This window comes from Salvia miltiorrhiza, chromosome 2 (assembly GCF_028751815.1).
Source record: "Salvia miltiorrhiza cultivar Shanhuang (shh) chromosome 2, IMPLAD_Smil_shh, whole genome shotgun sequence".
NCBI lineage: Eukaryota > Viridiplantae > Streptophyta > Magnoliopsida > Lamiales > Lamiaceae > Salvia > Salvia miltiorrhiza.
This window is the reverse complement of record NC_080388.1, coordinates 3,936,863-3,947,545: the sequence shown is the minus strand read 5'-3', so window position 1 is coordinate 3,947,545 and position 10,683 is coordinate 3,936,863. Positions and strand designations below refer to the sequence as shown.

General features: G+C 31.9%; 2 long non-coding RNA genes across 2 annotated transcripts; both read left to right on the top strand.

Moving 5' to 3' along the window:
- The first annotated feature begins 3,402 nt into the window (after positions 1-3,402).
- On the top strand, positions 3,403-4,652 carry LOC131012776 (uncharacterized). The gene is made up of 2 exons (XR_009097432.1): positions 3,403-3,857; positions 4,369-4,652. It is a non-coding gene; the product is annotated as an uncharacterized LOC131012776 (long non-coding RNA).
- Positions 4,653-7,517: 2,865 nt separating this feature from the next.
- On the top strand, positions 7,518-10,400 carry LOC131012777 (uncharacterized). The gene is made up of 3 exons (XR_009097433.1): positions 7,518-7,652; positions 9,503-9,569; positions 10,175-10,400. It is a non-coding gene; the product is annotated as an uncharacterized LOC131012777 (long non-coding RNA).
- Positions 10,401-10,683: the final 283 nt, after the last annotated feature.

The following is a 10,683-nucleotide window of genomic DNA, read 5'->3' as shown; positions in this document are numbered from 1 at the left end:
TTCACTTTTAGAAAACATATAGATAAAAGAAAAATACTCAGTCAAATAATTTAAACTTAATTTTAACAACCCCCGCTAAAATTTTCCTTTCAAAACAAACATATAAACTGAGTCAACAAATATCTATAAATTAATAAAATTGTCCTTTACAAAAAATACACTATTATCTTAGTCAAATATCTATAAATCAATGAGTACTGCTAAAATACACATAATATGTGCGCACATAATGCCCTTGAAAATTTATTTCCTAATTTGAATTATTATTATTACTAAATTACCCTTAATTAATATTAGAAATTTTCTAAAGATTTTTTTTCCCTTTATCTATTGCAACAATTTTGGAAACAAAATATTGATATGGCCACTAATCAAGATCCTATACATAGAAATTGACACTTCATTTTAGGAAAAGATATAAACACGATTTTGTTAGTTTTTTTTATTTAAAATACAATTATTTTGATTTATTATGATCATATTTACTGATATTGTTTTTAAGAATAAAAATTCATAGATAAAATAATACTACGATTTATTTTTTTAAATATACTTTAACAAATGTCACGATATTCCTCTAAAATTTAATATACATTATACTATAATATAGGATAATACTTTTTGTTTCGTTTTTCCTTTCCATGTCCTTTTTCATTTTTGTTTTGTTTTTTCTTTTTGTTATTTTTATTAATTTATTTTTGCAATTATAATAATTCCTTCATATTTTATATTTTTAATTTTGAGTTCATTAAATTTATTATGATATAATTTTATTGAGTAACTGATCGATGTGCTCAATGTATTTTCATAATCATATATATTTTTAAATTTATTATTTTGAATTTACTAATTTATTTATAATATATTGTCCTATTGCATATTTTTATTGAGATATGGATTGATGTGCTCAAAGTATGGCATTATTCCTATAGTTATAACCATACATTTATATTTTATAAGTTTTATTCTAATTTCACTAAATTGTTATGATTTATTCATTAACATATACTACATTTATAAAATAATGAAAGAATGTAGTTAGCGTATGATATTATTCTAACATTTTAGCTATTCTTTCCTATTTTATATAAATTCTTTTTATTTCAAGTCCACTAATTTATTGTGATATAATGTTCTATAGGATAATTTTATTTACTAATTGATTGGTGTGTTAGCGTATGACATTATTTTTGCTATTATAGTAATTTTTTATGTTTTTATTTTTTATTTTTTAAGTTCACGAATTTATTATGATATATTTTCCTGTAGTGTATTTTTAGTAGTTATCAATCGATGTGCTCAACGTATGATTATATTATAGTCATTTATTTGTATTTTTTTAATTTTTACATTAATTTCACAATTGTTATGATTTTTTCATTAACTTGTACTTTTATAAAATAATCAGAGAATGTAACTAACGTATGAAATTATTCTAACCATTTTTGCTATTCCTTCATATTTTATATTTTTTATTTAGTTGCTCTTAATTTTTTAACTTATTAACTTATAATTATTTTAATATTTATTAATTTAAGCAAATAATTATTCAATTCAATAAAAATGGATCCACATATTATTATCTTAAATCAATTTCGACAAGGGAAATGCTGAGCGCACATAATATGTGCGCACATAATTGGATATTTTTGTCATTCTATAAATCTCCATAAATTATGGAGTTAATACAATTTCAATTGAATTTCTAATTTACGTAATCATCCTTTGAGATAATTAAGGAATGTACAATTCAAATTTCAATCTTATATCTTTCCTTAATAATAAATTATTTATTTCCTTAAATTAAATTATGAATCAATTTTCATTATACAGCTTTGTCACACCCTGACCTAAGCTAGTGAATAGTTAAGTCGGGAAAAAGGTGTGACTGAAAACAAAATAAGAAAATAGATCTCAATAAAAATCACTAACCTGCTTAAACAATAATTTACCAAAGTATTTGGTAATCATAAACAATCTTTTCTAAAACTCACGAGCAGACAACTCACAATACACAACAACAAGTTGTCTAAGTGGCATAATTCTGTAAGCTATTGGTTTAAAATCTTTGCAACACATCAATAAAGTAAAGTACATTAAGTGTTGCAGCGGAAATAACTCAAGTGGATTACATGTATGAGGACATGAAATCCTGAGCCTAATTTAACACATTAACATCAAGACTTTGCTCTGCTCACTTCCATCCGCATCACAGCTTAACCTGCACATTTAGAAAACATATGCAGGGCTGAGTACTAAAAAGGTACTCAATGGTCACATGCCGAAATAACTTGAAAGCTTGCTCTTAGAGCTATATATTGAACTTGTCATCTCAAGCATCACACAGGAGTTTTATTTAAATAACTTGTGCATGCCAAAACTGTAAAACTTCTATATATATATCATCATAACATCATATACGTCTGCAGACAATACTTCTTTGTACTCTACCATATCTGCAATGATAACTGTGTGCCGAGAAGGTGGCCACCTTCTACGGTCACTGACCGGCCGATACGCTAAACCGGCTCACGGTCCTAGACCGGCCGATACGCTAAACCAGCTCACGGACCTAGACCGGCCGATACGCTAAACCGGCTCACGGTCCTAGGCCGGCCGATATGCTTGATCGGCTCACGGTCCCTTGTGTACACTAATCCTGTCTAACATCTGGATAAAACAGGATCCGAATTCGATTAACTTCTGGTGCCAGATAGGTATCATACAAGCTCATAAATTTTGGCAAGTCAATAACTTTAATATAACTTTATTCATGTAAACATCATGAAATAGTGTGCACTTCAGATTTTGAGTTTAGAAAGCCCACCTGATCGTGGTCTGACGACACTAGTAATTCTGAACTATTGCTTTACCCTTGCTTGTATCCGACCTTCAGTATAAAAACTGACTAATAAAAGATGAGGAAAAATGATATGGACTGATTTAAAAGGAATACTTATGTTGGTTTTAATAAAATAGCTCTATTGGAACTTATGGAATGATGACTGGTTGCTACCTGACGAACTTATCAATAAATACCAGCACATTATCTAAACCACAACCTAAACTATGATAATCGTAACTCTGGCGTTAATCGAAACTCCACTTACTCTAATTTAATAAATAGCTATTAACTGGAAATAATATAAATCTATTTTTCTCTTCTTTCAAGAACTTGAGTCTATAATAATCTAGTGTCTAATTTATGCATAATTACATAGAGTAGTAGCATAAATTAATCTTAACGAACTAAAATAATTCTACATATTTAGATCATTTAATAAATTAAACTAATTATTAGCTAATAGCTAATAATCCTTTATACATAATTATAGGCTTACAACTAAATAATAAGCCTATTCGATTAAGTCCATCTTCTCATTTACTACTAAGGCCCAATCACCAAGTTTACTGTTTAAACCCATGTTTAAACCCATCAGAGATTTAATAGGCCCAAACATTATTAAGTCTAATCATAATTAACCATTTTATAAGAAATTAAATAGAGTTAAAATCTAGAGTCTTCTAAATGAAATCAGATCTCTCTTCCTCTGCTCAGTGCTCACACGCGTTCTCTCTCTCTTTCTCAGTTCTCTCAGCTGCGTCTCTCACTCTCCCTCTCCTTTTCACCCGGCGACGCCGCCGGTCCTCGCCGCCTCCGGCGCGGCGAGGCCGGCTCCTCTCCTTCCTCCCCCTCTTCTTCCTCTTTCTTTCCTAATTTCTCTCAAATCTCTAAAATTCCTAACTTATATATATATAGGGTTTCTGTCTCTCTTTTCCTCTCTGAGATTCGTCCCTCCGGTAATCCCTGCCGCACCGCCGCCGTCTCCGACGCACCACCGGCCTCTGCATCCCAGGTATGTCCCTTCTTTCTCCCTCTCAATCCTTCTCTCATCTGTTTCTCTGTCCGTGTCTCAGTCTCTATCTTACTCTCTATCTCTCTCGCTCTCTCGCTCAAACTCTCTCTGTTGTGGTGGCCACCGCGGAACGCCGTGGCATGGGCAGCGCCAGCGGTCGCTGCCGTCAGTTGCGCCTCCGCCGCGGTGGCTCGCGGCTGCTGCTGTTCCCCACCCCCTGTTCTATCCCCTTTTTTTTTCTCTTTCTATTCTATTTGTTTTTCTGACTTAAAACTCTTGATTTCAGAAATCGATGCTCGAATTTCATTCTCTTGTATATACTCAGTTATTAACTCCTTGCAAAACTGGAATTTCTTGTAAAAATTACTCTAGATGCTAACGTGATTGTATTATTGCTTTGTATATGATTTAAGGGTAGGTGTAACTATTGTTTATATATACATATTGAATGAATGGGCTGTGATAAAGAAATACTACCTGCTTGACGAAGGTGAATTGAACTGCTGTGTAGATTATTGGGGACGATTGGTGAACTGGACCGAATTGCAGGGTGAAGAAAAATGGCTGATCGTGAGAAGGAAAATACTTATACTATCTCTAAGTCGGATGAGTGCAGAGCCACGTGTTGCTTGAGCAGCTAATCTACTTTAATAATCCAATTTGCACAGTTGCACTAATAAGAGTAGGTTAATCTACTGATTTAAAAGAGTTCAACTTGGGCCTCTTCTCATATATCTGCATAATCTTTGGCCCAAATAACCACTGTTGGGCTTTTCTATTTTTTATAAAACTCTTGGCCCATTTACTATTGTTGGGCTTCAACTCCTTGCATATACAAACAAATACTGGCCCAAATAATAAAGTATTGGGCTTAACTCGACAAATTCAAATAATCACTTGCCCAAAATATATTAATAATATATAGTATACTGTAGTGAAAATGCCGGATGTTACAAGCTTTATTTATCAATGATTTACATCCCATAAATTAGCTCAAACTCAACTAGAAGAATCAAGTAATTAAAATTGCAGTCAAATTATTGTTTCATATTCTTATTTAATTAGTTAGTTATTTTTCTTCAATAATGTTACATGACTAATTAATGATTTAATATGTATTGATGAAAAAATTGATGAACTCATCAACTTAACATTCTAAATTCATATATTATATAGATTTAAATTCAAATTTATTATTTTACAAATTTATTATTATAATTATTATTTTGAAATATAAGAATAATTATGCCGCTATTGGGTAATGTAGCAAAGGATTAGAGTGATGTTTGAGATGTAACATGTTTGAATCCGTTAGTGATAAGTTCCAATTTATAGCTCATTATTAGTGTCTTTCTTTTATTTTATTTTTCTTTTGTTGCTATTTTAATTTGTGTTTTATTTTTTTGTTGAAATTAGAATTAAAAAAAATATAAATATAAATAGATGACTATAATAAATCCCTAAGCAAACTCAAATCGGACTCGCTACATCGAGCCGGACCGACGGGTTTGGTCCGGACCAGACCGACTCAATAGACATATGCGGTGTGGTTTGGGTATGATTTTTCGGACCGAAAAATATTTGGGTCGGTCCAGGTCTTAACCCACTCCAACTCGTCGAACCCGGACCGACTCGTATCTTTTATAAAATAATTATTTAATTTATATATTTCTAATAATATTAAGAAATAAATTAAATTTTATCTAATATAATAACTCATCTAATATCTAAACCTAATATCTGTAAGTAAATTAAGTAATCTGTGTAGTTTTGTACCGACCCGTACCTTTAACATTTCTTTTTATGAACTTGTTGTGCTTGAATTATTATGTAATGGATTGATTTTAATTTATGTATTTTTGTTGTAATTGTGAATTGAGAATATTTGAGACTAAGATATGTGTTTGTATGGATTTTTTTTAAGTTTTAAATCTGAAAATTGAGTGTAAAATAGGAAAAATAAAAATTTGAAATTTCAGCAGGTCGGACCCGGATCAATCTGGACCCGATATTCGGGTTCGGTGCGGTCCTGGGTGGTCAGTCCTCCCTTACAATTCGGTTCGAGTCGGTCTACGATTTGAAAATTTTCGAGTCGTTGGTCCCGACGAGTGGGTCCGATTCGATGCTCACCCCTAATAATAGGCTAGCTATATTATTTGATTATTATGACATTATAAAATAGAAATGAATTACTATATCTGAGAAACAAATATGATAAGTTGACCACATTGCATTGATGTATTAAATCATAAAATTCTATCCCAGTATATTATATTTTATGAATTAGTGAAATTAAAATAGAAAATATAAAGGAATGACTATAATTGCGAGAATAATGTCATACGTTGATCGATTACGCAATGAAAACAAAATATAAAGTATAACACTATAATGAATTGGTGAATTTGAAATAATAAAAATACCCCGTATAAATTAAAAGGAATGAAGTACTTTAATGGTGAAAATACTATCATATGCTAGCTACTATCTTCAATTATTTCATAAAACTATAGGTTATTATGAAAAATAATAAGAAATTAAGGAAATTTAAATAGAATAGAAAATATGAAGGATATACTATAATTGTGGGAATAATATCATATGTTGAGCACATAAATCGACTACTCAATAAAATTATACTATAGGATATTAAATTATTATTTCATAAAACTATGGTTTATTATTAGAAAAAAATCATAATAACTTAGTGAAATTTACCAAAAATTTTAAAAAAAAAAATAAGAATATATGACTATAATTGTGAGAATAATAGAATTTGCTACCTACATTCTTTGATAATTTCATATGAGTATAGGTTAATATGAAAAAAATTCATAAAGAAATTGTGAAAATAGAAATAAAAAAATAGAAAATATAAAGAAGTTACTATAATTGTAAGAATAATACTCCATGCGTCCCGCGAAACTTGAGCACTTTTGTAATACCCGGGCTTTTGATGACGTGTTTAATTGCTTAAGTTTGAGTAATTAGGGTATAGATCCCTTGTTTGATTACTTTGTATAGAGATGAGGAGTTATATGAAGTTTTGTTGTTATATTTTAAAGATGTTGAGATGTTCTTTTGATGATGTGAGGATGATGTGTGATTTCATATCCGTAATTGAGTTTGAGTATTTGAATAATTCGAGATAATTATTTGAATGAGAACGGTGAACTCGGAAGTGAGATCTGAGTCCGTTAAGACGTTTTTGAAATTTTTGACTTTTTGACAATGAATAGTAAAATACTGCTATTTCGTCTTTTTGTCGACTTTCAAAATCTTACGTGCACGTCGTCGAGAAATATTCTTAGTTTTTTGATACGAGTCCAATAATGAAAGTTTTTATTTGTGGACGACGAGTGAATAGTAAATCGGGATTTCTCGATAAACGAACCGAGCTCGTTTATCAGAATTTCGAGAACGAGCTTGCGTTTTCTATATTTATATAGAATTACGAGTGTAATGAAAGTGAGTAGGAGTTAAGAGTGTGAGTAACGAAGAATGTGGGTAATTAGTCGTTAAAACGAGACGAAACGGGATATTTAACGACTAACGGGTTAATATCTTAAATATCTAAGGCTACCCCACCAAAACCACCCCCCCAAACCGCCCAACACCCCTTTATCTACCTCACTCACGGCTGAATTCAGCCAACACACTCCAATCATCTTTTCTCTCTCACACACAAACACCAAGAACACACACTCCCTCCATTAAAGCTTCTTCAAGCTTTTGAGCTCCGATTTGAGCACCGAGACGAGCGCCGATCATCTTTTTGATCACGTTTTTACGTAGGTAACATCTCTACCTACGATTTCATGGTTTTCTTTTCGATTTTCGTCGACGTCGAAAAATGTCGATTCTCGACTTTATTTTGAAACGACGTCGGATCGTCGTGAAATTTTAGTATGTTGTTCTTGGGTAGATGTCGAGCATGTTTAATGAAGAGAGTAAGAACGGAATGAACCGTAGCTATGAAACTCATGAGGGCAGCCCCGTTTTTCACACATTAGCTTGTCTTTCGATTTTTGTTTGATCGTTTTGACTTGATATTTGTGCTTAGGGGTATGCTAGAATCGATATATATTAAATTCGTATTTTTTCAAGCACGAAAATTGTATAAGTTTTTAGAGTATGATTATTTAAATTCGTGAAGTTTGGGATGTTGCATAATGAATATTATTGCGTATATGTGTTCTACGATATCACATGAGCATGCTAATTGATTTACAATTTATGGATGATAATTGTTGAACGAAATTAAAATTGGAATTCTGTCAAAATTTTACAGCAGTTTCAAGCTTATGTTTCGATGAGTTTTCATTGCTTGATGGCTCTGAAATTTTAGTATGTTTATCTATGATATGTGTATTTCGTATCTGCAAAATTTCATGTCTTTTGGATGAGGTTTGCTATTTTAAAGATATTTTGAAAAATCCTTGACAGAATCTGTCAACTGTTGGTAGACTTCACAAAAACGTTTATATCTATTAATCCATGAAGGATTTAGCATCACCGTTTTTTTTAAACGAAACTAGACTTCAATACTTTTCTAAAAACATAAGATTTCGATTTTTATGACCTCTGAAACAGAGCAGTTTATTATTTCAAAAATGCCCTGTTCTGCTGTCATATTTGTCCAACAGTAAAAGTGTATGAGTTTCATTGTTTATTTGGCAGATCATATGAACGTTTTCTCTTGTGAAATTTTAACCAAATCTTCAAGGATACCTTTAGTTTTGGATGATTAAATTTGATGGAATTTTATTAAGGTTTGCCTTGGTTTCTAATGGCCTAAACAAAATTGGCAGAAACTGTCAATCTTTGACAGCCTGCACTAAAAGAGCAATATCTCCAAAAACCTTTAACCTTTTTGGTTAACTACCATTTTTAGAGTGAACTACACTTCATGGAGTTTTTGAGATCAATTGGTATGAGAGTTTATGATGATTGAGTTGGTTGTTATGAATTTTTAAAGATGACACAAAACAGCAAAACTTTCTAGAAAACAACTTGATTATATTTGTTTTGATGGATGATACGATATGACTAAATGGTGTGAGTTGTGAGAGTTATGATTAACGCACAAATGTTGGTATCTGACACTCGAACAATTGGTGTCGAGTATAAATGATAGTTTACTGATAAAGAGTTTTGATGATTTTGAATTGTTTGGTTTGCGTTGAAAAGATGTCAAGATGTTAAGTTTTGAGTCGAGAGACGAGTTCACGTAGTGAGATTCACGCGTTGAAATCTCGTGGCTGACATTATATATAAATAGGTCATGTCGAAATTTTTAGTGAAATTAGAATTTGAGCATAGTCAATTCTTGTTGACCTGTGACTCAAATACATACCTAATGGAAAGTTTAACTTTCTAATTGGTTAATTAGACGAGATGAGAGCGAATAGATCTGCTAAGAAAGTGGACTTTTCGATGTGTTAAATATTTCTTTTAATTGAAGCGCTGCTAATTATAACATAAGGATGTTATAATTAATGAGTAATGACGAGAGATAATAATTGTTATATTGATTAACAATCAAGAGAGATGAACATTAGAGATACTAATGTTTCATAAAAGAGATTAGATTATTAATCGAGGTTTCTTTTATAACTTCTCACCAATTCTTCATAACGATGAAGGTCCTTTTGGGAAGTAACGACTTGAGGGAGAGAGTGACGTTACTCATTGATACAGAGACACAACGAGGTGGGCATTACTTTTACTATACGTATATAGAGATCCCCTGCGTGTCGTAGGCCTCTTATACGAATGAATGCATGAGATGATTTAACTGTTAATTTCAGTTTTATATATATCTATCAAATGAGTTTAATGTTACATTTGAGCAAGTTATTTCGTTACAAAATATTTGAGTTAAAGTTATTTCAAGTATTGTCTTGCCATAAAATGTTTAAATTTTAGTATGATATCTATCTGCTTTGGCTTTGCCAATGATGCAATCGAATTCGGGTCCTGAGCAGTTGATAGCTATCCTGCCAGGGCTAGTGTACACCCAGGGCCGTGAGTCATCGAGCGGGTTGGCCGGTCAAGTGACCGTGAGAGGTGGCCACCTCTCCGGCACACAGTTTCAGATATGATAGATTACAAAAGAACTTAGTCTGATCAGACGAACTTTAAGAATCACAAATGAACTTAGTAAGCTTGGGCCTTTTTAGCGAAAAACTCCCTTGCTGTACTGATTATGATGGCATGACAATTTATAGTTTTGAAGCATGTATTTTTATACCTAGGCATACGTGCCCACTGAGTGCTTTTGTACTCAGCCCTGCATATGTTTTCTAAATGTGCAGGTTGAGCTGATGTGATGATGGTGCTGCAATGAGCGGAGTCTCCAGGGTTGTTAATAAATAGTTAACCTGTCTAGAATATGTCTTCATACATATGTCTAGCTACTTTCCGCTGCAAGATGTTGTTGATGTTATAGTATGTTATGTCATACTTTGAGTCTTAAGAGAATGGTTTCATATAATGTATAACTTGATTAATGATATTAATTAAGTTTTATGTTGTCTTTCATGGACTGTTCAAAAGAGTATTAATGAGTAAATACGACGATTTTTCTTAAGTTGAGTAAGATTTACGGTTTCAAATGACGCCCCTTTCTTCCCCTTATTCTTTAACCCCATCCCTAGTCGTAGATCACTCGGCTTAACTATCCTTAGTTAAGGCGGGCTGTGACAACTTTCCTTATATGATAAGTTTTTTTTGTTCCCTTCATTCATTTTTTTATTTTTTTCACCTACCACACATAAGACACAAAATACTAACTCTTTAAAATTTGTGTCAGAAAGAAATCGCT